Source organism: Pinus tabuliformis, chromosome J (genome assembly GCF_031772625.1).
Source record: "Pinus tabuliformis cultivar Carrire ecotype Pingquan chromosome J, CPIR1, whole genome shotgun sequence".
Lineage (NCBI taxonomy): Eukaryota > Viridiplantae > Streptophyta > Pinopsida > Pinales > Pinaceae > Pinus > Pinus tabuliformis.
This window is the reverse complement of record NC_142295.1, coordinates 1,160,855,119-1,160,878,955: the sequence shown is the minus strand read 5'-3', so window position 1 is coordinate 1,160,878,955 and position 23,837 is coordinate 1,160,855,119. Positions and strand designations below refer to the sequence as shown.

Here is a 23,837-nt window from a genome sequence, read left to right as displayed (position 1 = left end):
CATTCGATATGAAACGGGCACACACCTCCTCACTTCCTTAAGACAGAAAACGGCTACGCATATCTCTGATCACATCCATGAATGGAGACAACGTAGACGTATGATTAAATTTTGGATTCCCGACCAGCTTCTTACGGATTGGTTCACGACTTCGTTCGTTCCTCCAATAGCTCGGGACATTGCTATGGGAGTGTGTGTTACTGAAGAGCAAGCTATCGCGCGCGCTCAGTACCTTGACTTGGTTTATTCTCAGTCAGGTACATTGTATGATTATCTGCCTGATGCCCCGAGACCAGGAACATCCAAAGCCCCGCCAACACCCACTGTTGACGGTATTATTGGGTCTGTTAGTTCATCCTCTAAGAAAAATTCCGCGAACCCTGGGAAGAAGAAATCAAATGCTCCAATTGAAACCACTTCTGAGGTAATACCTACTTCTAATAGTACTTCCGAGGTCAATGCCGTTTAGTCCACCACGGCAGACAAAGCCTCGAAAGCAAAAAAGAAAGGGAAAGCGAAGAATAAGCCAGAACAACCTAAACAGGAACCCCCTAAACCTCAACCCGAGGAGAGTGCCAAGCGCAAACCCAAGTATCCTTGTCTTATCTGTGATGAGGATCAATACACCAAAGACTGCCCTCAGCGGTCTGAAGTTAGTCGTTTGTTGAAAGGCGCTCCCGGGGTCCCTGCAGTGCTTAAAGAACCCTTTCCCTCACAGCAAAATCAAATGGTGGCTGACCCCTCTCAACCTCCCTCTTCCTTCGGTTCCCAAGTGTTTATGGCGGGAACGATACCTGTTAATATCAGTACTCGAACAAAGGATTATCCATCTGCTGGGAAAGAGCCTGAGGTCCCCTCCAATGCTCCCCCATTCAGTTCAGGCCCGCTCCATATTGAGAGACCTAGTACTGAAACGCCTCTTCGACCCCCTCCAAAAGTTGTACTCCGGAAATCTTCTTACAACCCAAACGCCCGTGCTACTCAACACTATAATATCGTTGAGGATTTAGCCCAGACTCCATCGGCTATGTCCGCTTTAGAAGTTCTCCAGAGCTGCCCTTCTCAGAGGACGTCCTTCCTGTCCGCTATCGGTGGCATAGACCCGGCTGACTCGGATTTAATCACTTTTGACTTAGAACGCCATACGCAGAGACTGCCTCCCAAAATCGCATTCCTTATACAGGTGATTATTGATAAGAAAACCATCCATCGTACAGTCATTAATGAAGGTGCTTCAACTTGCATCATGTCTGTTGCCTGTTGGAAAGCTATTGGATCTCCGACGCTGAGCCAGTCTCCCACCACCTTGGAAGCTTTTGATGGAAGAGCATCCCGTCCTTATGGTATACTCCAACGTTTGCCCATCTCTTTGGAAGGGAAAATGGTCGAGATAGAAGTTGAAGTTGTTGATGCTACTCTAACCTACAACCTCCTTCTCGGACGCAGCTGGATATACGCGATGCAAGCTGTCACTTCATCCTTCTTTCGTATCATTCGTTTCCCTCACCAAGGGAAGATCGTTACTGTGGAGCATACCTCCAAATCGACTGAGAGTCTGGGTCATGGGCTTTTCAAAGATCCCACCCTCATGGGTGTTTTTCCAGCCCCACCTCCTAACGTCGCTTCCGTCAATATGATTTCTACTTGTTCTGATCCGTGGATCCTCCCTCCCATCGACCAAGTAGATTCTTGGGGCGACCAGATGCCGTTGAGTCCTGCCGAGCTCAACTACGTCGAAATCGTTGCTGCATAGGCTCCCTCTTCTGAACTTGCCTCTTCGAGCAAGGTTTTCCCCTCGTTCGCTCCATCCTTAGGGCTTGTAGATCAGACTTCTTCGGATCCTTTAAAAGAAAAATTTTCTTCCGACGAAGCCATTATTGAGACTATGTCTCTCGAGGAACCTCCTTGGCATGATACTCACCATCGTTCCTCGTTTCTCCTTGCCCCTCAGGATCTGCCTGCTTGTGTTGAGCGGTTTGCTCCTTGTTTCCCATTTCCAATCCTTCAGGCACCTTTTCAAGTTTATCAAGCATCCTCTGAAGGAAATATGGCAAACATTACGCAAACCCAGCCCATCGACATCTCTGTCAAACCAGGGATCGTCGAACACATTCACATCGGAGTCACTTGTACTCCAGAGGAGATTCGACTTTATTCCAACCTTTTTCGCGAATTCCGTGATGTTTTTGCATGGTCCTATGAAGAAATGCCCGGCATTGATCCTAGCATAATGGTGCATGAGATAATCATGTACCCAGGTGCTAAGCCTGTTCGTCAACGTTTACGTCCTGTACACCCCAGAAAGGCTGCAACGATCAAGGCCGAAGTAGAGAAGCTTCTTAAAGCCGGTTTTATTTATCCTATCCCGCTTACAGATTGGGTTTCTAACATCGTACCTGTAACTAAAAAACAAGGTACAATTCGTGTTTGTGTTGATTATCGTGATATTAATCGTGCCTGCCCTAAAGATAATTTCCCCACACCATTCATTGATCAAATTATTGACGAGTGTGCGGGAAGTGAGATGTATTCTTTTATGGATGGTTTTTCTGGATATAACCAGATCAATATTGCTCCCGCTGATCAACACAAGACCGCCTTCATCTGTCCATGGGGCACTTTTGCCTATAAGAAGCTCCCTTTCGGTCTCAAAAATGTCGGTGCTACCTTCCAACGTGCAATGTCCTATTCTTTTCATGACATTCGACACATTGTACAGCCATACCTGGATGATCTTCCAGCTCATTCAGCCAAGCATCAGGACCACCCTACTCACCTTCGCGAGATATTTCTTCGCTGTCGACACTACCAAATCAGACTTAATCCTCACAAGTGTGTCTTCTGCGTAGAATCAGGTCGACTTCTAGGATTTGTCGTCTCCCGCGAGGGCATCCGATTGGATCCCCTCAAAGTCAAAGCTATAGTGAATCTTCCTCCCCCTGCTACCTTACATCAATTGCAGAGCTTGCAAGGTAAAGCAAATTTTTTACGTCGTTTCGTTCCAAACTATGCCGAGGTGGCTAAAGGTTTTACACGATTACTTAAAAAAGATGTCCCTTTTCATTGGGATACCACGGCCCAGGAATATTTTGAGCGACTCAAGGGTCTCCTTGTTTATGCTCCATTGCTTCGCCCTCCGAACTACCATCGTGACTACACCCTGTATTTAGCTGCCGCCGATACCACTATCGGCATGGTTCTTGTTCAAACCGACGACGATGACACTGAGCATGTTATCTATTATCTCAGTTGCAACCTTTTGGATACGGAAACTCGATATGCTTATGTCAAGAAGTTGGCATTAGCTGCCGTTTGTGCTATCCAACGTTTCCGTCACTATATTCTGCTACGCACTACTACAGTGATTTCTGATTGCAACCCCATGACGTATATCTTGTCACGCCAGTTGCTGGGGGGCATGTACTCAAAGTGGATCGTCATCCTCCAAGAGTTTGACTTGGAATTTACTACTGCCAAGTCCAAGAAATCGCTTGTCTTTACTGAGTTAATTTGCTCTTTGCCATCTTCTTCCCCGCCCTCTCATACAGAGGATCAAATTCCGGATGAGACTTTGTTTTTCATTAGCACCCTCGACCCCTGGTACAGTGACATCATTATATATCTGCAAACGTCCTCCTTTCGTCTGGGCGTGTCTAAAGATGCTCGGCGAAGGATTCGTCATCAGTCCCAGCCATACTGTATCATTGGGGATACACTGTATCGCCTCGGCACCGACTCTGTTCTCCGCCGTTGTCTTACTCACGGGGAAGCTGAGCGAGTCTTGAATGACTGCCACTCTGGTGCTTGTGGTGGTCACATGTCCGGATATGCAACTGCCCAAAAAATCCTCCGTGCTGGCTACTTTTGGCCCTCTATCTTTAAGGATTGCATTCTTGCTGTCCGTTCCTGTCATGAGTGCCAGATATTCCAGCGGAAGATGCGAGCGCCTCCCGCTCCATTGCACCCTCTTGTTACCGTCGGCCCTTTTGCAAAATGGGGCATTGATTATGTGACCTGTAACCCTCGCTCGGCCGGGGGGCATGGGTTTATCATCGTTGCCGTCGATTACTTCACTAAATGGGCCGAGGCAATGCCTACACTGACTGAAGACGGTCACACAGCGGCACAATTTTTATTCAATCATGTTATCTCGCGATTCGGCGTCCCTCAAGCCATCTTCGCTGATCACGGGAAGCATTTCCGTAATCATATGATGACGGAGCTAACAACCCAGTTAGGCTTAAAGCACGATAGTTCCACTCCGTACTACCCTCAGTGCAATGGCCAAGTTGAAGAGATCAATAAGATTTTGGTTACAATGCTTCAGCGTACCATTGGCATGCATAAGTCTAACTGGCATTTGATGTTGTTCCCCGCTTTGTGGGCCTACCGAACCTCCATGAAGGATGCCACTGGCTTCACTCCATTTCAACTAGTCTATGGACTAGAGGCTACCCTTCCAATCGAGTGTGAAATCCCTTCGTTAAAATTGGCTGTCGAGCTACTTCCCAACACTACCCCATTAGAAGAACGCCTTCTTTATCTGGAACGGCTAGATGAGACCCGTCGCCTAGCCTCTTTGGCCATCGAAACACAGAAGAAGCGAGTCAAAACTCACTTTGACCAGACTGTACATCCACGTTCTTTTGTTGAGGGAGACTTAGTTCTGCTATACGATCAGGCAAACGATAAGCTAGGAGCAGGAAAGCTCGAGTCTATGTGGCTAGGCCCTTACATTGTCAAGAAAGTTTTGCAAAAAGGGGCCTATGAGCTAATTGATTATGAAGGGAACCCTCTCGCACAGCCCCGAAACGGGCTGTATTTGAAAAAGTACTATGCGTGATGCTGGTACACTTCATTTTGTATATACATGTACTCTAGCAAGTGTGTTGTGTGTATGTGTGTCAGTTTTATAGGCGTGATTGTCGCTTATTGTGTCTTTCGCTTCTTGTCCAGATGTCTAATACACCTTATATTGGTTTCGCTGATGGTGCCTGCCGCAACTTGTCCTCTGCGGCATGGGTGATCTATGATCCTCATGGCGAGCTGATAGATCTTCAAGGTGTGTGTTTGGGTCGTACCACTAATAATGTCGCCGAATATTGTGCTGTAATCGAGCTACTTGCTGAAGCAATTAATCTCGACATTCGGGCATTGGTAGTAAACCTGGACTCTCAACTTGTCGTCCTCCAGCTCAATGGGCGTTATTCCGTCAGAGACCATCATATTCTAAGGTTGTATTTACGTGTAAGATTGTTAGAGAGGAATTTTGATTTCATTACATATCAGCATATTCCACGACAATTAAACACATTATCTGATGCATTGGCCAATCATGTATTAGATAGACATTTGCGTAATTTGTAAATAAAACATTATACAAGCAAGCTCATGAAAACACAATAATAAACCATAGACATATTTATATATATACGTGTGTGTCAAAATGTTTGCGCCTCGCGCATTACATAATCCAAAAATAATACATGTCTGAATCTCATATAGTCGCGGAGAACATGTCTCTCAAAAATGTGCAAAAATGAAACCTAGGCATCTAATCATGGTGGTGCTCATGATAGCACATCACCGCTCACACCAAACGTCTCAATAGACGGTGCACGTGAGTCGGCACTCCCACTGTGTGCCTCTGGTACTCAAAAGGCACGTCCGCTAGCCTAGTGTAATCCGGAATCCCGTCCGTAAGACCCTCGAGATTCTACACCAACAGCTCCTCCCCTCTGGCCCCCCTTGCCAGCTGAGGGTCGGCTATGGGTTGAACCCTCCGTGCTATATGAGATAGACCTGCTGGTCACTCTGCACCTACATCTGCATACATACATATAGTTGTTGTCAGAGATAAGGCATGTATTATAAACAAAAAATTAAATACATAAAAAATATCAAAAACACAAAGAGTTCTTACCAAGCTCCTCGTCCCAGTCTTCCCCCATGGGCAATGGGAGATCGGGATCTCCAGTAAAATTAGTGCCCGCATAGGGCCAGTCCTCTATGACGATCATCTGGTGACGGAGCCAGATAAAGAACTCGGGCCGCCAGGCCATCTGCTGGCCCCCTCCTCCTCTAGGCATAACTGCTGCCCATCGAGCCATCCTCGGCTCCCGTGGCACTGGATCTACCATGATACCTCCCTGTACCCGGAAAATCGGCAGTCGCTCCAGGAAGAAAGATACTATAATGGATCCATATCCAAACTGCTTGTTGCCACGCTTACACTTCGTAAGCTATCTCTTGATGTTTGTCGTCACAGCTGTGGCCCAATCGAATAAAGTGGGGTTCAAACACTCGGAAGCCAGTAGCAAATGGTTCTTGCTGGCCTCATGTGGCACCTGTACCCTAGCCGTCCATGTAATAGTGAACAATATCACTCGTAGCACCAGGTCGGGAACTGTGACAATATCCACTTTGGCACTGTTTGATCCAAATTGTGCCCCAGGACAAACTCGTTCCATCACCTCCCCTATCTTTTCACCGAAAGGCCTACTACCAGTCAAGATGGGTCGTGCACCCCTCCGTGATAATCCAGTAATAAAGTAGACATCGGAAACATCCAACTCCAATGTCTGATCTTTCAGGCGGAATACCTGGTCCTCTATATCCCAAGCATCCACGATAAAACGCAGTAGCTCAGGTTGTGCACGTAAGTAGGAGGTAAGGAAGAATTTCTTTAAGCCACAGTCTCTCAAAGCATCCATGCATGCTTCATCCTCTAATGCCATAGCATCTACAGCATCATGTTCTCTTTCTCTCCACTCTATAACCATTTTGGCAAATCCCTGCAACCAAAAAGTCGAAAATATCATCATTAGATCCATGGTGAAACCAAAATTCAGAAAAAATTGCAAATTCAACGGTCAAAATCATGTGCAAAATTGGTTCGCGCGGTTGGCGCGACTGTTTTGAAAATAGTCGCGCCAATGTCGCGCCCCCTTTTTGGAAATTAATCCCATTGGTGCGAACCCGCACGGGAAACTCGCGCCAATGGGCGCAACCCTAGTTTTTGCAATCCCCCTTCCAGTGGATCATTCTGTGGATAGAAAATTGAAAAAATGAAATGAAAATGAAGCTAAGGACAAGACCTCTTACCTTCTCCGAACGGCGGCTCGATTGGCTTCCTGGATTGATCGCAATCAGTAGTTGAAGTTTGCACGCAGAACCCTCCAATGGTAAACTCACAAGGTAAAAAGTGAAAAGTGAATTTGTTTTTTACTATTTCACTATTTTATAGCATTTTTTGACCCAAATTTCATTAAACATATTATTTTTTTGGGTTACACTAATGTTTTTTTAAAGTGTGTTTTTGAATATATTCATATCAAAATGGGTTTTACACTATTTTTGATATGATAACAGGGATTGGTGCAAATTAAGCGATGAAACGAGCCTCCTTTTCTACTTTTTCAAGCTCGGTAAAACATATGAAAAAGTTACTTTCGAGTTATCTTTCAGCTCTTTTCTGACTCATTAAACATGAAAAGATCGCCGAGTTATTCCTCTTGACTCGTTAAAACGTTAATAAGGGACGGTCGCTTTAAGTTCTTTTTGTCGACCGTTAAACCATAAAAAGATTACCGGGTTCTTGTCATTTCAAACTCGTGAGTGGTTACGAAACGACGTGGTTTTGATCACTTTTTTACTTTTTCAGGTCGAAATCACTACTTATGAAAAGTACTCCTCGATCGTAATGGTCGGGCGGTTCTTTCGAGCATTGTTTTATACTTTTTCGGGCTCGAGAGACACAACTTTACGAAAAAGGACACCCTTTCCTTTTCCGCTGTCTTTTCAAATTCTCTAAACATGAAAAGACGCCGAGTTCTTCCTTTGTCAGACTCGTTAAAACCTGATGACATCGGATTCTGTCAAAATGACGCACTGCAAGCACATGCTATCCCCATCAAGCTTGCTAAAAATAATTGGGGTACTTGCCAGCAATGGCGGGGGAAAAAAGGATTTTTGGAACCATAACTATTGTCGTGTCGGCAGTATGTCGCTCTTGAACATGGCACTTCGCTGCTTTCGTGTCTGTGTGGGAATATCTCATCTCATTTTTCACTTACCTCCATGGATTTGGGTAAGCCTATTTGACCTCTCATCTGCTCATTGCCTCGTCATCATGACCTCTGATCCATTGATGTCAAATACTGCCAACTCCACTGTCGTGCCACCGATATGTTCAAGAGAAGTTGACCTTTGCAGAAAAACAACCTCTGATAGCTCATATAATCCTGATTCACAACATTATCTCTCCGTCTCGTGTCGATGATGTGGGAAACATTATGGCCCACCTTCGATCAAGATCACTTCCTTTCGACTTCAGCTTATTATCCAGGAAGTTGATCTAGAGACTCCCTTCCGGTGCCTTGGAGCCTACATGCCTTAATGGCAGGTTCTTCGTGTTCGACGCGAGGTTTTCATCATTGGCCTCCGATCGAATAATTCTACGGGTGTTCGACATCAGATCACTAATTCGCACGCCGTAGATTGTGCCTATAGTACCTTGAGGGCCATTGTGATTATTGGTGGTACCTCTCACGTCTGTTAACAGTTTCCATCATTGACTAGTAATCAGACGATGTTCATGCATGTTCGACGTCAGCTCATCTATTCGCATGCTTGAACTTGTACTTTCGTTCGGGTCGAGATGGAGCGGAAGACCCTGGATTTTGCTATTATAATCCAGGCGTGATTCTTGATTACATGACTCAATCATTGGATGGCTGCGACCATACTTGAGTCTATTCATTGATCCTAACCAGATGGCTGCGCCCATACTATGGATCTAGATCATCATGTACTCTCTTATGTATGGCTGCGACCATACCACATACATCATGTAATTCAGCTATCAGTTGTATCTCTCGATGCAGATCTTCGCGGCGGCTACATATGTTCTTGTAAAGCATCTCACCCCTCTCTCTCTCTCGGGCCTCATGATTTGGGGGGCATCTGTTACACAGTAATTTGTCACCGTTGGTCACCATCCCTGTTACCCCTTTTCCCGCACGGTGGAGGACTCATTCCGGGACCTGTGAGCAGTGACATAACTTAAAAACACTTGCAATATGTTCCCCTCAGTATGAACTTCATTTTCCCTGAAGACACCTCTTGCAGAATATCCCTAAAAAGTGCCTCTTTTCCATTAGCGCGGGTCCACAGTGTAACACCCGCGACCATTGGCGCTCTGTCATAGAGAAGTACTCGCGCCAACCAAATTTGGGAAAGATTTTTGGCACACGCACGCCTGGATGTTTTTTCCCTTCATTGTCATTCAGTTTTTTGGGATAAAGCTGGCCTTCTAGATGTCGAGACTCATCACTTATCCTCATCATCTATCCACAGCGGATTTTTGGGGATAAGGTCAATCCACAATGAGTGTCTGGATGCATTGTATCTTCTTCCCTTTTCCATCTATAAAAACCCATCCTCATTCATTTGACAAGCTAGTTCTTGAGTTCTGAAGTATTGCTGATAGTGCTAGCATTGATTATACTTGTCTTGAGTGAGGTTATGCTGCCGGAAGTCTGAGCTGTGTATCCACAAGTAAAGAGAGAGAGAGATCTATTGCAAGGCATATGTAGCTGCTCACCCAGCCAGAGGAGAGATTTAGCGTCAGAACATTGGTTGTACTTTTCTCTGCTTGTTCATTAATAAATGACTATTATTATGGTTCCAATCTCACTGTTCATAATGATGACGTTTGATTTATGTCCTTTCTGACTGATATATAGTTGTATATCGTGGATTTTATGCTTGTATTCACTTCGTTCTTTGCATGTGCAGGTGTCCATACGCGGAGATCGCTAGGATTGTGACCTACCGGAGCTGAGGAACGGGGATATCAACTCGTCTACGACAATAGCGTTGGATTCCAGGTTGGTTCTTCATATCCACTTTTGATTTACAACTAGGAACTTGCATAATAGCGTGATTGATTGTTGCTAGACCCATTTCGAGCTAGTGGGATCGCCTCTGTCCGCAGAGGGGATTTACCTCTTCAACAATAGGTGTTGTGGTGACATTCAAGGTCCGTCACAAATATTGATTATAGTGACAAATAGTGAACGTCACCATTTCATATGAACAACAGTGATTTATGGTGATAAATGTTTTATGGTCGTCATTACTGATGCATTTATATGGTGGCGTTCATTGACCGTAACCATTTCATCTTTTGGTGAGGGTTGAAAAATATCACCATAAACTCATTTGTGTTGATGAAAAGAGCATTTGTCACCAAAAACTAATAGTCACAATTCCATATGAATATCAGGGCACGATAGAATCGAACCACCAACCTCGTGCTTGTAAAGCGGGTGCTCTTCATTGAGCTAGCAGCCTTTAAAGTTTTAGACATTAAAAAATTAGGCCTTGAAACCATGGAAAATTTTAGGGGCTAATGTTCGCCCAGTAGGCTAATTATCCATGATTTTTCCACAAAAAAGATTCGGGAATTTCCTATTCTTATAAAAGATGATTGACCAAAATTTTAGAATATAAAATTATTTTACCTTAAAAATTTCCAACCTTATATAGAGACTATATATAAAATCATTATTAATTTGAATAATTTTACAAATATATCAACAAAATTTTTATAGTTTGCGTATTAGGGATTAGTGAGATTCGCCAATGCTTTTAAACTTCAAGAAAATTTTCGATCCTTAAAATTTACCTTGCTTGAAACTTTCTAAAACTTTCAATTAGTTATAAAACTCTGAAAGCCTTGGCAAATGTTTTACTGAACAAGCAAAATAGCAATGAAACTACATGTCCCTACCTAATGGTTAGGGAGGTTATGAGAAGTGGATAAAGGGAAAAATAGTTACGTATAAGATACTCAATATGTTCAGCTGAATGCTAAATTAGAAGTGAAACTTTAAAGACATTTATAGTTTATAAATGATCTATAACTATCAAACCTAAAATATGCAATTACACCAAAGATTTATTTTTGACCTTGCGAGTCGTGTAAATATGATATGATAGATAAAAATATAACTCTAAAAGACTTATTTGCATGTCAAAAGTAAATAAAGTATATATGATGCAATTATGAATAATGAGAAATATACTTGAATCCTACTTGCTATCGAGTTTAGAAAACTACTTGGGAGTGCTTCTCATTATTAATTAATTCAAGATGTCAAAATACAAAAATTAATAACAATGACCCTTAAATGCAACCATTAAACAGATCTTAAAATTATGAACACTTTGGCTAATATACATTACTTTTCTTACCATTCAAATTTAGAAATTAGTTCCATTTACAAAATAATTCAAGGCATGGTCATACCTAAATGCTCTCTAAGAAATTATAATTGTCCAAATCAAATATTTTCCAACTTATTTCATGAATAGAACAACTTCCAAACTTCAAGATACTAGAGTAAAAAGGACTAACCAATATAGCAGTTTCAACATCACTTTTTCATGTTGAGATTTAATTGATTCTATATCTCTCCACACATGCTAGAATTCACTCCATATTTCTTTTTCTAATTCTTGTCCCCTTCAATCTCACACAATGTTGCTTCCCTTTATAATTTTTGTCCCCTTCAATATCACATAATGTTGCTTCGTGTTAAAGGTAAAGAAATGCTTCTTATATTACAATTAAAAACAAGACTATATATTGTATCTATGGAGTAAGTGTTACCCATGATGGCTTCCTTAACCAACAAGAGAGAGAAGTGTTAAGGGCCTTAAGCTCCAACCTTTAATGAATAAATATCCATTATAAAAGTCTACTTTGGTTGTATTATATGATAATATCCACCAACTTGACTTTGAAAGTTGATGCTAAATTTAGCTTCAAGGAGTTTCAATTAAAGGCTATGTCACAAAATTCAAGTTCAGGAATGATTAAGTTCAATTCAAATTCAAATCTTCTGAAATGGTTTGGATGAGATTTTCCAAATATATTATAGAAGGTAATATATAATTTTATGTTTGTATTATATTTATATAATATAATAAAGATGTAATTATAATTTATTAGCACAACCAATAACTTATTTATCTCTTATTAAAATCACAATTGCCAGTTGGTGGCTTAGTTAATGACTTCAAATATTAAAGATGATTAGCAATTGGTGGTCCAACTTATTTTATGACTAGAACAACTTCCAAACTTCAAGATACCAGATTAAAAAGGACTAACTACTATAGCAATTTCAACCTCACTTCTTCACGTCAAGATGTAATTCATTCTATATCTCTCCACACAAATTAGAATTCACTCCGGATTTCCTTTTATAATTATTGTCCCCTTCAATCTCACATAATTTTGCTTCCCTTTAAAGAAAAAAGAAATGTTTCTTATATTACAATTAAAACACAATACTAATACAAAAAATATTGTATCTATGGACACTGTGTTACCCATGATAACTTCCTTGACCAATAAGAGAAAGAAGTGTCAAGAGCCTTAAGCTCCAACCTTGAATGAATCAATATTCATTCTGAAAGTCTAATTTGTTTTTATTATATGATAATATCCACTAACTTGAATTCGAAAGTTGATGCTAAATTCAGCTTCAAGGAGTTTCAATTAAAGGCTATGTTACAAAATTCAAGTTTGGGAATGATTAAGTTCAATTGAAATTCACATCTTTTGAAATGGTTTGGATGAGGTTTTCCATTATATATTATAGAAAGTAATATATAAGTTTATGTTCATATTATATTTATATAATATAATAAAGATGTAATTATAATTTATTAGCACAACCAACAACTTATTTTTCTCATACTAAAATCACAATTACCGATTGGTGGCCTAGTTAATGACTTCAAATATTAAAGATGATTAACAAGATGTAATATTATATTCTTCCATCACAGCCTAACAAGCAGGACAACTCTTACTATATCTTAAGGCAAAACACACAATTGTTCTTTCGTTGGAATCAATGCCATTGTTTTGGGTTGAAGAGTTTGTATTGTGATTGCTATCTAATGGAAATTTGAATGATGTGGGACCTACCATTATATATGCCGCACAACCTTCATGTTTGTGTTCACCCTCTACAAATTTTTTGAAATGCCTATTTTTCTCGGTGGGTCCTTCACCATAGAATTAGATTTTCACGTCATGATCCTTGCACTCAACAACAACCATGGCACTTGCAAAGTACATGTTATATATTGTTAGGAATAAACAAATATCTAATATGCAATTTGTTTAGTTTAGCTACTAAAAGACAATTTTGTTATAGTTTTGAATAAAATTATTAAATATCAAATTTGTTTTGTTGTTCTCCCTTTATGCCATTATGGTTTATGGTGCATTGTTGTGCTAGATTTCCCAATAAAATGTTTCCAAACTAAATCTCTTGTAAGCACACCAGAAAATAGAATTCTATGCATCAAAGAAATAAATAAATCTATTCAGAGAAATAGAGTATTCTCCACAGAATATCAATACCAAATTTATTCTTTAGTGCCAAATCTAGTGTTCCAGAACTTCAAATAAGCAACTGTAGAGATCCAGATGAAAACAACTAAAAAAATAGGTGATAATTTTGATAAATTACCAGTAATAGGTGAGATCCTGGTGGGGAATCAAGCAGGAAAGTTATCACAATAAACCTTGACTGTAACTGTAAAGTTATGACCAGCATTGACAGAGACCAACAAGGCAAAAACAATCATACAAACCTAGTGGAAATATTTTAAAATCTTTTCTAGGTGATAATTTTGATAAATTACCAAGAATAGGTGAGATTTTGGTGGGGAATCCAACAGGAATGTTATCACAATAAACCTTGACTCTAAATGTAAAGATACGACCAAAATTGACAAAGACTAAAAAGGAAAAAAGAGTCGTACAACCCTAGTTAAAATGTTTTAAAGGCTTGTCCATTGTGGCCATGGATTTTAGTTGATATGGAGAGCAATGTCATAGATGATATCCTTCAACGTGGATCGACCTAGTCAATACTACAACATTTTCTCTCACAAAATTATGTCCCAAACGACTCTAAAGCACATTATTACATAACAACCTCAAATCTTTATTATGAAGATGACATAACATATTGATTTAGAGAAAAAAAACCCCAAAAGTTTTACCTTGAGTTATTGGTCTTTTTTTTTAATTCCATTGGTTTCAAAATTTTGTAGATAATTTCTATGATCGAATTTATCGCTAAAACAGAATGAATAAACTTTAAACAAGGTTTCAATTAAAATTTGGAGAAAATTTCTGAATGGAAAGTTGAATTTATCCATTTAAGAACTTATCTCACCCATGTCTCTCAGAAGCATGTTATAATTAAATTTATAACAAGTGCAATTCAAATTTATTAAGCCAAAGAGACTTTTTATGAGAGATGTATAATTCGTTTTGTACCCAATATGGAGTAGACACAACATTTAAAAAGATTTTAATAATAAAAATATATTTCAATATCCACTTTACATATAAAATATATTTGAAAGTCTAAAAAAAAAATCTTATTTCATAAATCGCTACTTTTTACATTTGTATATGAGAATTATGTGCAAGTATATCAATGGTTAGCATGAGTTTGACATGCATAAAAGCTCTATTAGATGAAGACAATGTCATAGGAAGTGGTGGAGCAGGCAAGGTGTATTGTGTTAGATTGCAAAACAATGAAATTGTAGCAGTAAAGTGAATATGGACAATGAACATCAGTAGAAATATGAAAAATGGATTAGACATATTGATAAAGGTAGAAGTGGACATTTTGAGGGAAATTTGGGATAAAATTATAGTGAAACTTTATTGGTATGTGTAAATTGTAATTCAAACCTATTGGTTTATGAATGCATGCCAATTGGAAACTTATTTGAGGCTTTACATGAAAATAATGAGAAGACATTAAAGAGAAGTGGTATGGATTTGGATTGGCCAACATAGTATAAGATTGCATTGGGAGTAGCTCATGAATTAGAATATCTTCATCATGATTTCTTGCTTGCAATTATTCACAGTGATGTAAAATCTACCAATATTTTGATGGATAAATTTTGAGTCAAAGATTGCTAATTTTGGGATTGCCAAAATTGTTCAAACTTGTAGAGGAAAGGATTCTATAGTAGCTTTTGCAGGAACCCATGACTACATTGCTCCTCATATGTTCATCTTAGTACTTTTCTTCCCTAGTTTTCACCTTTGAAAGAAACTAACATTTGGTAAACAAGGAAGAGGCTTTCTTATGCAAAGTTGAGCTAGGAGTTAGGGGATGTGTCCTAAAGAATAGGAGGCCCTTTGTACTCAAGAATAGAAGGTCTATGAAGAATTCGGGTCAGGAAGTGAAAACCTATGTGTAAATAATTTGGGCCACCTTGTGGAGATCAATGCAAGGAAATAGGGCCAGATAGGACGCAAGGAATAGGAGTTGGATCAAGTGTGTTTGCAGGGTGAGTCCAACTGGTATGTAGTGAGGACTAGATTGTTATCAGTGTGATAAATTTCCCTGTAAGAGAACAGATTGTTCAAACTCTATCAATAAAATACTACAACAAAGAAATATGTGGTTTTCCCAATTGGGTTTCCCAAGAAAAATTGTGTAATTTGTGTGTGTTTATTCTGTTATTGAATTTTTAAGAGATTCTACATATTGGTGGAACTAAACTAGTTTCAATTTTCAGTTATTCATCTAGTAGTTGTAGAGTTTCATGGAAATTTAACACTTCGTTTAGTTCGTATCACTCTAAAATTATTTGGCTCGGCCCTTTGCACAAATATCCAAAGCTCATTCTTAATCAGAATTAACACCATCTTGAGTTTCTAGTGGAAAAACCTTCATTAAACTTTAATCATCCTCATGCCTAATGTGGATGTCATGTTGACAATCGATGATTACCTTAAAGCTTGACTAAGACCAAAATCAGATTCCTTAGCTGCACACTTGAAATTTGGTCAATTTATTATCAATGGGTGTAGAGGCACTTCTAAACCCAAAATGGTATAATTCTAAATATTTTTTTGTTCAAGTCAATTTTCAAATATGTTTATTCTAGTTTTATTGATAACATATAAATCCTCTATGGCTATAGTTTGATATTAATTGCTCCAATGACATGACAACTCAATATTTAAAAGTATTAAAGCTTCCAATGAGCCCCGTTCCATATAAATATTAGATAATACATACAAATAAATACAAATTGAGATTGTTTCAGTCATGTATGTTGCTCGCTGAACAAAAGTAAGCACTAAGAATTAACTAAGAGCGTTATTGCATAATAACTTTGAGTAGTTACTTAGTGTTTGTAAAAATGAAATAAGTTCTTTGTTATCTTTCAATTCAAAGTAAAATAAAGCTTTTTGTTATAGAAAAGCATGTATACTGTGACTTGAGAGAAAATATGGAGAGAATAGCAAGAAAGATGATGAAAAATGTTTTCTCTTCATGAGCACTTCAATGACTCCTATAATTTACTATAACATAAATGAGAAAAACTAATTTAACTTTGACAGACAATCCAACAAACAAAAAATTGCAACATTCCACATCGGTAAATCAGGGAAAACTGCAGAGACTACATAGTGATTAGGCATGACATTACCGGTACAAAAGGTTTTCCTGTGGCTAGAAGCTCACTACAAGTCATTGCACCAGCTCGTGAAATAACAAGGTCTGATGCTACATAAGCCAAGTCCATGTTATTCAGGAACTTGAAATTCATTGAAGAATATTTCGATGAAACTTCCCAGACATGTGAAAAATTATTTCACATAGAAATATCTATGATAGGACACAACATAAGCTCCATAATGCAATCCATTTAAATTTTCTTCAAACATAGTAAACCCTGAAATCTATCCAACACTAACTGTTAATAGGAAGCAAGAGATGTTTGATACCACTATATTTTTCAAATGACTATAACTCTTCAATTGTAATAAATTCAGTTCAAGGACAATCTTGAACAACTAAAAATGTATAAATATTGGAGACCACTTCCTTAACCTCATTGTTATATCATAAGAACATATAATAAACATCATGAAAACATAGTCCATGCTTTTTATCTACCACATTTCTTACGAATGAGTAACAAACATAGTTCCATGTTTTTGGATTTTGGAAATAAGAAAAAAAGATAGTGTCTGTGAATGTCTCCAATTCTCTCCACTATGAGAAAAAAATAGAACATTGAAAATGAATTTACTTTATTTACGAATGGGATAAAATGCTAGAATAAACTTTCCGTACCTTTAAAAGAATTAATATATATACATGATCAAACTTCTTTATCTGAAAAATAGCAAACACATTGGTATGTTTCAAAAAAAATTGGAAACTAACCATTAGATTTTAATCATATTCCCTGTCTTAAACTTTATCGACTTATGTGCCGCAAACTAAACTTTAATGTGGGAATTATGGAGAGGATGGAAAGATGCCATATCCAGATTTGCAAAATAAAAATTTGTTGCCACAATATGTATACAACAAGACGAAGGTGGTTTTTCTTGGGTGTTGAATTACTTGTGAGGGAAATGCACATCTACATTTTATTTTCTAAACTGGGTATTATTTTGAATTCAAAGGGAAGCTTGTACATGATGAAGGTGTTGATTATAATGCTGGTTATGTGGTTGGGATGGCTATCATGTGTTGTTGTGGGGCATCTTGAGGTGAGCGAGGTTGTGACTCGTTCCGTTAATTTTCCAAAGGTGTGAATATCTTTCATCGGTAATTTTGTGGAGTTTATTACAAGTATCTCCAAAGGGAGGCTACATGTGGAAATGGGTGCCAAGGATGTTCTGGCCACCCTAAGAGGCCGAGAAGTCAAGAGCTTTCATGGTATTGGACTCACCACATGTAAGAATAATAACAAATATGCTTATGTTGTAATGTTGTCATTTGATAAGCCCAATTATTTGATGAAGAAATTCATGAAGTATGTGTCCAATGCCCATAACATGTAGTTCATCCTTTTCCAATTCTTGCCATCAAAATTTGTTGCATCTGTTCTTGAGATCTGTCACTGCAATGACGGATGCAAATGCATTGTAACTTGGACAGTGGAAGAGGTTAGTACACTTCTTACTCGTCGGATGCCTGGATCAACAAAATCACTTCATGATTCCAAGTGCATACTACCCTCTATGGGCTGCCTGACAAATGACTTTCATGGATGCAATGAGGGTATGTTGTATGTGGAGCAATCGGGAGGGGGTGAACCTGAGAAAACTGATGACTCTGAAAGCCTGAAATTGAAAGAGGGTAACCCCAAGATAGGATTGCCTCCTCCATTTTGTGAAATACTTAAGCATTATGATACCTAGAAAGATAATTCTAACATTTGTATTCCAGTGTGTCTATCAGAGAAGGATGAGTGGATAAATCTACTGACCACATCTTTTAGCGCTAAATATAATGAAGAAAGAAGAGTCAGCGCTAGGGCTTTAAATGCAATGGAAAATTACACGGCTCGTCAAGTCAAGGACACTTGAGTGGATTGGAATAGAGGATGGGAGGAGCTAAGAAAAGGATTAATAGTAAGATTTAGCACTCCCTCCCTAATATTGCCAAGGTTAACAGAAATATTAATCAACCTTCTTCTAGTTGGATGGTTCAGGGTAGATGGTTTCTCTACTTCTATGGTGGCAAGAAAGGTAGTCAAAGTTTATGTTGTGGCCAATAAAGAAAGTGCACTTGCTTCCAATGAATTTCTAAGGATAACCCTGGTGAAGTCTAAGAATACCAAGTCTGATCATGATGATATCAACTCTACTGAAAATGACACCCATATTTTCCAAGTGCTAACCTTTCGAGGTCGTCTTCTAGGCATCACAACCTTGTCATTTATAGTAGGTACCGTTAACGTGCTTTGCTCTATTTTTTACACTTTGTTGATTGCATCTGAAGGAAACCACGATAAATGGTATGATAGAAATCCCATGCCACCCTCTATACCTAAAGTTGTAGTCATAATTGTAGCCATTGGTATTTCTTTAGGCATGGATTATTTGCATTTAATTTATTTGTATTACAGGGATAGAAAGGATAAAAAATTGGGTATACCAACAAATACTTCAGAGAAGCCAAGAAACATTCCTCCCATAATGTCAGTTTGTGCAGTGATAGTTGTTGAGATAATGTGCATTGCGTTAAGTAGCATATGAAAGAATATTGAGTCTGAAAGAATAGTGTCTAAAAGTTTTCAATGTAAACACATCAAATCTCGATAACCCAAGTGCTACGGTGATCAAGATGATATTTTCTTAGACCAAAAAGGCCAAATATGAGGGGGATGAAAGTACTCAGATGATCAAACATCAATAAAATCCAAAGCTACTGAAAGGCCCTTTGACTGTTTTGAATACAACAACAAATCTCAATACCACATGTGCCCTAAAATACCAAAACGTCCTTTTGAGTGGTTTCCATGGAAGGTCCAAATCTTGAAACCCCAAGGTTCTATAGCACCAAAAATCCTTCAAATTTTAGGATGACACCAAAGTCTGAAGACCCCAAATTCTCTAGAAACCCATATCCCTATGATTTTGGGGCACAAATCTCAAATTGCATGAGCCAATTGCCCTGAGAGATCAAAGGGTTCTAAAATTTGGGAAAATAATACCAAACAATGAGTACCCAATGGCTCTAAACCATTGGACAATCTATAACACTTGAATGAAACACAAAATCATAAGACCACAAGCACCCTAAACAAAGGACTTTCGCAAGAAGAAGGAAGAACATGCCTCAAATACTAGCTTCTAACCCAATAAACCTAGATCGACACAATCCAACCAATTTAACCTGTAAAATCTCCCAAAAAACAACCCCAAAATAGAAAAATGGATAACTATGACCAAAGTGCAATTATGAGTGAAAAATAGAAAACATGTCTGGAGAAAGAAAATGCCGACACATTCCAGACAAGATATGGTTCAATAGTAATCAACAGGAGATGAGGCTGGGAAAAAGTGTTCACAATTATAATTTCCCATCGGACCTATGATCTAAGCATAAGGAAGTTCATATTATGTAAAGTGCAAAAACCCCAACACAAAAACATACATGATGTGAATGTGAATGGTGGCCACTCAAAATGATGGTCTTAATCCTTGCTTTCTATGTCTCATCTTCATCCTTGGGAATAACATCCAAAGTCCCCCACCTCTACCAATTCTATCGCAAGATGAGAAACATGATCTTTGTCAGAATAAGTCGCGAGCCACCATAGCATCCTACCACATAAACCTACAGAGAAGTAGGTTCCAATGAGAAATCATGTTGCTTCTTACCCAGTTTTCCAAAAGGGCAACAACCCAGTCCTATTTCTAAGTAGCAATCCATGCTCCATAATTCGTTAACCCTCGAATGATCAAACCCCTGTTCTAGCCTCTCTAGAGCACTGCAGAGTGGCAGTGGTTATTCATCATAGCACACCTCGGAATCCAATTTCTTATTGGTTCAAGCATTTTCCATGCTTAGATAAGTGGCCTCGGTCAATTCCTTATTGACCATGTCCTTGCGTAGGGTTAGGTACATTGATTCCACTAGTGAGATCATGGTTCCATTAATCTTTACCATGATACCCACGGTCATGTGGTGGTGCCGCAACATAACCGACTGTGAGGCTCCTTCCATAGGGCACGAACTCACGCATACATAGAATAGACAAACCTCAAACCATCCTAAGGGTTGCAATGGGGGCACAACGAGCTTCTTCTTTAGAAGTACACCGACCCTTAGAACCATGCGCTGATCCTGACCATGGGCAGCCTTGTTCTTCTCCTCGTGCGCATGCCCAGATATCCCTCATGCTAATGATGAATCCAGACCATTTTTCAACTTAGGCTAAATCTCACACTGCAAACATGATATTCTATGGAACTCTAATTAGTCAAGCGGGAAAGGGCCTACGAGCCATTTTTAATTTAAAATAATTAAAAGGTAAATAGTTGAGACAATTTGATCATTTTAAGATGAAATGGTAATTTTGTCTTAAATGTCTTAAAAACCCCTTGGTATAGTAGTGAGTGACATATTTTTCAAAAAGAGGATAGAATAAGAAATATGGAAGTTCCCCGCAGTTTAAAGGTGCCCAATTTCTAAATTATTAATGAGGAATTTCATGTCGTTGTCTAGTATAAGGCTTGTATCTTTCTTACTTTGTTCAATCTCGCAACATCTTAGGAATATTATCCAAGTAAGGAAGTTGTATATGGTGGATGGAAGTTTGAGGGCTTTTGTCGAGGAGACACAATTTTACTAATTTATTGTTGAGGAGACACAATTTTACTTATTTGTTGATACAAACTAGGTGCGTGATTTTTTTATTTCCTTCTTTATAATATGCTCACAAGTAAATGCCTACAACTTTGGTCCAAGAAAACAATGAATGCATCTTCTCTATGTCGTTTCCATTGTTTTAAAGATGGTTTATGTTCTTGTGGGGATTACTGGTTATGTACAAAAAAAAATAGTAAATCTATATTTGCATATAGTCACTTTTGCGCTCCCAGTGGGGTAAAAGCATGTTACTATGTATCATTTTTTCCCTTTTTGTGGCAAAGAAGTTTTATAAAAATAAATGGAATTGAAATGTTTACTCTTAAATTTACAAAATCATCAAGAATTAGGTGGTGGTAAAAGAAGAAAAAACATGTCAATTTAAATTCAACTTCATGTCATATTTTTTCTAAAATTTAATATATATATATATATATATCTAATTTATTCATTTTCTTTAAAAGATATTCATTAAGAATTTACATAAATTTTTAAGTAGTGACAAAACTGCGACCCCCATTTCTCTATTGATTTATGTTTTTTAATTCCAATTTCTTTAAGAGATGTGTTGTAAACATTCTAAAGATTGCTAAACAAATTTAAAAATAAAAAATAAGCATATTTTTTAATTATTATTAAAATACTAGTAAAAATTATAATCTTTTTCTATATAAAAAACCGCGACCCAAGAAACTATCCTTTCAAGTTTATAAAATCATTTTTTTAATAGAAATTTGAAAATAACATATAAAAAAATGTTAAAATTATTTTTTGAAATTTTTAAAAATATATTTTAAATTTTTTATAATAAAATTTTTAAATATGATTATAATAACATATTTTATATTATTCAAAATATAATATATAAACTTATTTGTTTATAAATTCTAATTCTATATATATATATATATATATTTAAAGAGTTTTAGAATTTAATTTAACTTTACATATTTAAACCTGCATATTTAAAAAAGTTATTTATGTTTTGTGAGTGACTAACCATAGTTTTTACCAATATTTACTACCAGTTGACTTATTTACAAATTTAGTATTTACTTTTAATAACATTATTTATATTTTCTGAACCCATTAAATAGGTTTACTATAGATTTTACCAAAATTTATTGTTAGTTAGCTTTGTTACAAATTTAGCATTCATTTTTTATAATTTAGCATTCATTTTTTATATTCATTTTTTTTTTATCTTTTTTTTATTTTATTTAAGTACTTTTTTTCTTTTGCTATATAATGAGACACATTGACATGCTTTTACCTAGTGGTAGACAACGAGATATACATGAAGGGTGATGCAGTGTTATATAATCTACATCACCTGAGTACTTGAGTTGGTAGCACCATTCTCTAAAAGTGGATGGTCAACCATGTTGTATGGGTACATTTGAGTCTTGGTATGGGAATGTTGCACATTCTATAAATCATAGCTACCTACCAACCTATTAAGTTACAAAGTATTAGTAGAGAGAATGGATTTCCAGTACACACATTGGCATGTAAACAAGTCTATATATTGGTGTTTGGAAAAAAGTTGGCCTGTGATTATTGTTACAAGCTACTACCTGGCAAGGGATGCCCGTGTAACTATGTTTCTAGTAATTGCTAGTTGTACTAGGTGGTGAGTTATCAGTTACAGGTCTATTTAGGGCAGGTAAATGAACAACAGTGGTGGCTAGTTCAACTCTCTAAATAAGTAAACATGCATATACATTAACTTGTTTGGACTCATGCAAAGTGAAAACACCATATATTTGCAACAATGAAGGGTCTATCTGATATAAAATGGATCCACATGATACCATTAAATGGTTATGTAAGGTTCTAGAGGATGCACAACATATATTAACAAAATATCCCAAAGAGATGTGGTTTCGTAGAATATGATGATTGCAACATTTCTACTATTCTTTGAGTAAGTGCAATTTTTGGGGAGTTAGAACTAGGAAAAGAAGGGTATGAGAAAAGTTGAAAATGAAATTATATGGTACTAAAAATGGAAAACGTCATCTTGCTTCAGAATAAGGATTAGCATATTGAATTATGCAAATACAACATATTTCTAAATAGAGGATAACCAATATTATTCTTGAATAGATCAATGAAATGCTGTGGTGAGTGGGGAAGGATATACTGATACAATTTCCATAGAATCCAGAGGAAATATTTGTAGTTTTTAGTGCACTGTTATATTATTTCAACAGTGGTTAAAATATTGCAGCAGAAATATTTCAGATGTTGGTGTTACCTCAGTAGATAGGGAGCTAAATCAAATGTTTTGATCCATTTCTCATTGATTAAGTGGAAGAGAAATGTTTGACTGTTTGAACTGGAATTTTATTTCAAAAGTGACAATGGCGACATGCCAACAATCTAACATGTTCTAATGCTACTTGTGGCACATCTTACAATGTTTGTGGAATACTATAGGAACTTGTGGCCAAATTCACTCGGCCATATAATATAAATACAGGAAATATATTATAAATTTGAACTCACAAGATATAGTGACATGAAATCTACTATATCGAGAAGAGGCAAGGATTATTATGTATTTTATTCTTTCAATATTTT

General features: G+C 37.7%; 1 pseudogene; it reads right to left on the bottom strand.

Moving 5' to 3' along the window:
* Window positions 1-6,242: 6,242 nt before the first annotated feature.
* Window positions 6,243-20,717, bottom strand: LOC149231218 (uncharacterized protein At1g01500-like; annotated as a pseudogene).
* Between the last annotated feature and the right edge of the window lie 3,120 nt (window positions 20,718-23,837).